The sequence below is a fragment of the Anopheles cruzii genome, chromosome 2 (genome assembly GCF_943734635.1).
Source record: "Anopheles cruzii chromosome 2, idAnoCruzAS_RS32_06, whole genome shotgun sequence".
Taxonomy (NCBI): domain Eukaryota; kingdom Metazoa; phylum Arthropoda; class Insecta; order Diptera; family Culicidae; genus Anopheles; species Anopheles cruzii.
Window position 1 is genome coordinate 47,046,374 of NC_069144.1, and position 6,092 is coordinate 47,052,465.

A 6,092-nucleotide genomic window follows, 5' to 3' on the forward strand; every position below is an offset into this window, starting at 1 on the left:
GCAGTGTCGGTGCGGGAACGCTGGCGTCTGCAATCCGGTCAATGGGCAGTGCAGTTGCCCGGCCGGCTGGACCGGGGAGCTGTGCGAGCAAAAGTGCTCGTCCGGTCGGTTCGGCCAGAACTGTGGCCAGGTGTGCGATTGCCACTTGGAGAACACGCTGGTCTGCAATGCGACCACCGGCCGGTGTATCTGCAAAGCGGATTGGGGTGGTGAGGCTCATTCAAGCAGCCGCATCCGAAACACTAACCATCTAACGACCATCTTCTCTGCATCTGTGTTCCGTAGGTATTCGGTGCGAGAGTCGCTGTCCGCTCGGTTACTACGGTGAGAACTGCAACGAAATCTGTACCTGTCACAACAATTCGTCCTGCGATCCGACCACCGGTGACTGTATCTGTTCGCGTGGATGGACCGGTCCGACCTGCAGTGATCCGTGTCCGGCCGGCTTCTTTGGTCACGGGTGTCTCGAGAAGTGTCCCGGGGCGAGCGACAGTGGCAGTAGCTCGAAGAGCAACCGAACGTGCAATCCCATCACGGGCAAGTACAGCTGTCCGCCCGGGTACATTGGGCCAACGTGCGAGCATCCGTGCTCGTCCGGGTTCTTCGGACAGGACTGCCTGCAGACGTGTAGCTGCAAGAATGGTGGCGAATGTTCGCACGTCACCGGCAAGTGCCAGTGTCCGCCCGGCTGGACCGGGACGCGGTGCGAGAAGGCGTGCGAGGACATGTTCTACGGGACGAACTGTAGTCAGCGCTGCAACTGCCACAACAATGCCAAGTGCCGGAAGAACGATGGAAACTGTAACTGCGAGGCCGGCTGGATGGGCCACCGGTGCGATGAGGTGTGCCCGGACGGGTTCTACGGCAATCACTGCATGAAGACGTGCGAGTGTCCGCCCGGCAACTTTGTGTGCCACGCGGCCAAAGGATGCGTCTGTTCGACGGGCTACACCGGGAAGAACTGTGACGAGCGGATGACGAACCGGTTCGTGCAGGAGCGCGTCGATGAAGGTGAGCCAAGACAGGATGTAATGGGAATCGTGGTAGGGTTTTTCGTTTTTAGGGAAGGATTTTCAGTGCGGAAACCGTGTGCCGGACCTATACTTAGCATTCTTATTATCCCCCTTTTGCCTACGGAAGAGGAAATTACCGAAATGAATGGCCACGGTTCGATTGCGTACAACATTTCCATCGTCCTCATGAACACTACGACGAACTACGATCATCGCGAGTTGCAGCAAAACCACCTTGATCACGCACGGGATCACGCCGTGGCAGCCCTGTTCAACGTGACGATCGTGTTCCCACTGCGGGCCAATCGTTTTATGCTCGTGTACAACCAAACACACTCGCTACGGCCCGGCCACCAGGTAACGCTGGTTTACCGTAAGAACGGGTTTTTGGACGTAACGTTGGTACGCGCAACGGCCTACGTAACGATGCGGACGGACGTTACGAACGTGCTGGAAACGTTCATCAACACCACCAGCTATGCGTTCCGTCCGGTGGCGGAAAGTGCCGCACCCGCCGCAACGCAGGGTGATCACGTTGCGGTAAACCTATCGTACGTTAACCTTCAGTCGAGCAGCGAGGATCGGGGAAGTGGTGCCAGAACCATAGAGCTACACCAGGGACAGAAGATCGTCGTTCGCTTGGTTAAAGGAGCGCAAATGAGGATGATCGGGAGAATGAAACAAACGAAATAAGTACAGCTAGTCCGGAGGAGGACACCCAAACTGTTACTCCATTCGAAGGAACAGAAGTCACGGAGATGATATTGTCCTCAGATAATGCCACCGCAAGCAACGGAAGTGTAACGGATACAGCAACTGCTGATTATTGGGAAAGCTCTGAGGATCATTTGATCGATGAAAGTCACACTATTACCGGAATGTCGGAAAGCACAACGGAAGAAGTGGTCCATTCACCCGACGAAGGCCTGGTCACAACGGTGGCAATTGTGGATGCCGGTGGTCCGTTCGGGGAGGACCACCACGATGAAGGCGCAACGCTTGCCGATGTAACTACTGAAAGCGCGATCGATTCTAGCGCCGCCGAGAGTATCGTCGACTTCGATCGGCGATCCGGTAAATTGTGTGTGTGTGTGAGAGATCGCTTGCTGTCCGGTTGAGTGAATCGTTAGCACACTGCCTTTGGCACGCATTTTAAGTGGTTACTTATTGTTTCAAAGATTAGCACGGCCCACCACCACCACAGTTTTTATCTGTCTTCTGTCCACGCGTCGCCCTCTACAAGCCGGCATTAATTCTGGTTTTTTCCCGTTGCACTTTCTTTCCCCGCGATAGCCGGCAATATTGGCACGGTTTGGACGATCGTACTGATGGTGCTGTTTGCGACCGTAGTCCTGATCCTGATGCTGTACTACCGTCGGCGGGTAGCTAATCTGCGGGCGGAGGTCAATCACGTCGTCAACTACATGACCCAGGAGCAACCGAGTCACTTTGACAATCCGGTCTACGCACGCACCGGTTCGGGCCCGTCGGGCCCAAATGGAAGCTGCCTGACGGCGGTGCCGCCGCTCGACGCACGCACCGGTTTGCTGCGCGGAGTGCTTCCGAACAGTCCTGTGCTCCGTCCTGACGACCGGACACCGGCACACACCGAACCACGACAAGTACAGCTATCCGGACAACAACGAGCATGGCACGGATAAGTGTAAGCATCTGGGGGATGGTCTGTAAGCCGAGGGCAGCCGTTCTTTATCCTTTTTTCCACCGGCAGCCTATTCCATTCACTACTATCCGGAGCAGAGCCTGAAGAACCTGGAAGCGGATCTGACCAATCCGAACTACTACAAGGACCACGTGTACGACGAGATCGGACTGAAGGATTCGATGGCCGGTAAGTGTGATTAGGATTCTATTAAGCCACCCCCCGCGATACTCGTGAAATGCTTGGAACATCTACGATTTATCTTCCTTCTTTTACGCATGCAGCTTCTAAAAGGCAAGAAGCAAAATATCCTTTAAACATTTGTAAGTTTCCCGCCAAACGCCTTTGGCGATTGGGAATGAAAGAAGGTCTTAAACCCTAGCACCGCCCCCCGGTTCGAAAGTAACACCAGAGCTAACCCTTGTCGTTCCCCTTTCAACCCGCACAGACACCGAATACGATCATCTGGACTACTCGCGCGCTGGGAGCTCCCATAAAGCGCACTATTTCCGCATGCCCGACGAGGGCGCCGTCGGTGGCTCGCCCCTGGTGCCCAACGGAAACATTGCGGCTGCCGGTGGCACGGCCGGTGGCCCACTGATGACCCCCGGCGGATCTCCGAAACCAATCAACGTGATCAACAATCTTTCCGCACCGCGGTACATGCAAACCGCGGCCAACCAAGCCGCCCCGTCGTCGTCATCGGCGGCAGCGATGGTGGTGACCGGCAACGATCTCTCGTCATCGTCCAACTCTTCGCCTACGCCACCGGAATCACCACCACCGCTGCCGCACCACCATCACCGTCGTGACCACGAGCACGATCGCACGAGTGGCGGTTCCAGTAGTTCCACGTCGACGACGGCCACGCTCCACCTGGTGCCGGAAGTCGGCACCGACGATGGTGGCAGTATCTACGTGCCAATGCTGGGCGGTGCCGGACATGGCGCTGAGCCCGGCACCTCACCCAGCACGTCCTCTTCGTCGTCGTCGTCGGGTGGAGGAGGGACCAAGATTCCCGACCATCAGCTCAACATCAAGGAATGAGTGTCGTGTTAGTTCCCCGATTAAGTAGTTTGATAAGCCGTTTTGTGCATTTGCGTGTGATAATCGTCCCGATAAGTTTCCTTCGCACCCGAATCTTTCGTTCACCCGCCCAACTCCCCGCCCCCCATCGCGTTCCTTTCATCGTCCGGCACTGCGTAACGTGTAATTGAACGTTGTTCATTAGGTATCGATTAGGGTTAGATTAAGAGAACCAGGCGAAGGACCTTCGCCTCTCGCATTCCGTGGTCCGCACCAGAGACAGAGAGAGAGCCTTCATCGGAGCGTCCTGCGATGATCCGTACGAATACACTTCATATCACCCATCACAAACAAACGCCATCGCCGTGGCCAGTGGCCAGCAGCAGCAGCAAGGGTCAGCATCTTAGTAGTGTGACTAGTATTTTTTGTGCGTAGTTGTGCGGTGGAAGCTGCCGCTCAAAGTGCGGATCGTGCCAAAAGTAGGAAAAAGTGTAGTACCGATTGATTGTAAGGTAAGCGAATGATAAGAATAGGTATGAGGTAGGAATGCGCGACGTAGAAAAGGGAACCCCCAAAGGAGCGAATCGAAACCGGTGTAAAGTACGGTAAACGCAACACGTACAGAGACAAGTGATACACTAAAACAGGCAAAAAGGAAAGATTATGGAGGAGGAATGGAGGCCTTTGGCAACATTTTAAAATCATTCAGATTCGGATTCGTGTTGAATATTTATATAGACTTTTACTCTTGTTCTCATTATTGCGCGCCGATGGTCGATCCTCGGTCCTGGGCCAGACCAGAGTTACGTTGCCGGTGACTGGCACTGTGAAGGCGCAATAATCCGTAATTTAGATCTCCGTTAGAGTGACCCATCCGTGAGAAATTGATGTGGAAGGGTCCTTCGAACTCGTCGTCATTCGAATTCGCTAGCTTATGTGGTACCCTTTTTACTGAAAACTATATCTAACGTTAGTGGCAAAGAAAACCCTATTCACAATAAAGCATAAGGGATCGTCAAGAAGTCTGATAACAAAACAGTAACCGATCAGCATTTGATAAAAAGCAATAAATTTTACTATTAAACTAGGTGGGTGCGCCCGAGAAAATATGATGAAAGTGAGAAACCCCGCAATGGTCAAAAAGCAAATCTCTAAACAGTGTTAACTATTTTCGAGCAATCAGCAAAATATTGTATTTTAAAGGACGTTTAAAGCGAGCAACTTTCGCTGGTTACTGATTATTGTAAAAAAAAACCAAACAAAATCATTTAAATAAAAACGTAATAAGTATGTTACGAGTAGAACGTTACCGGCCGATCGGTTTTCTCAAATGTCACAAAGTACGGCACAGAAAAGGCTATCACTTAAATGTGTATGGCTTTATTACGTTTCATCAACGGCGGAGGGCTGCTCCGTCGCTCCTTGTCTAACACTACCAACGTATGTAAATAATTGCCTTCATTGCCGCCGTTCGGCCGCCCAAACCAAGCGTGTCTCAGTTCTTGGAAAACTTTCACCACCGAGAGAGACAGTGGTTCCGTTGACGGGTTGGGGTCGCCGTTTGGCAAGTGTCCTGTGGTTCACCGTTTCACTGGTGTGGTAACGTAACGGGATGATGATGCCGAGACCCCAACAACGAAGCAACGAACCTTTCCGCGCCTGATTTTATGAAATTCTATGAAAAGCGAAACACCCGCCTGATTTCCGTTCCGTTCCGTCGTCGGCTTACGGCGGATTTTGTTTGGCAAATTAACCTATCTACTGTTGTGTGGACCATTTGTTTTCCCGCCCCATATTCCCATTCGCTAGCCCATTCGATCGTTAATTACTAACACGCCCTACCACGGTGTGTGTCGAAACCTTAAATCCCGCCCTACAACAACGCTGCGCTCTACTTCTTTTAGGGGATTGGATTGTTTTGCTAATTTTTTCGTCCTTTTCGTCGATTCTTCTAACTGAGTCTATTTGAGTGAGGTTCAAAAGGCGCATTAAATTCCTGTTTCGAGTTGTGTTTTTGTGGCATTTTTATTTTCTGTTTCTCGTCCATCCTAAAAGATCCAAACCATCTTCATCTGTGTACATTATCATTTGTTTGGGGCAGAATTCTTTCTATACCTTAAATACCGCTACTCAACGCTAAAACAAATCACCCACCCAAACCACACCGCACACACACACACGGCGCTCCTTTCGCCCTACCGTCCCTACCGGCCCCTTCACCACCGCGCTACACACCCTAAACCCTAGCAGAACCTTCTAAATAGTTAAATATATGCACGGTTTCATTAGTAACACACACGAGCGGGACCTTAACTTAAACAATAGCTTACATCTTCAAACACACACGCACACGCACACGCTTATGCCTTGCCGATGCCGGTTACCGATTCATC

At 52.1% G+C, this 6,092-nt stretch overlaps 1 pseudogene; it reads left to right on the forward strand.

Annotated features, from left to right (window-relative positions):
* Positions 1-3,720, forward strand: part of LOC128279196 (protein draper-like) — a 3,960-nt pseudogene extending 240 nt beyond the window's left edge.
* The last annotated feature ends 2,372 nt before the right edge of the window (positions 3,721-6,092 follow it).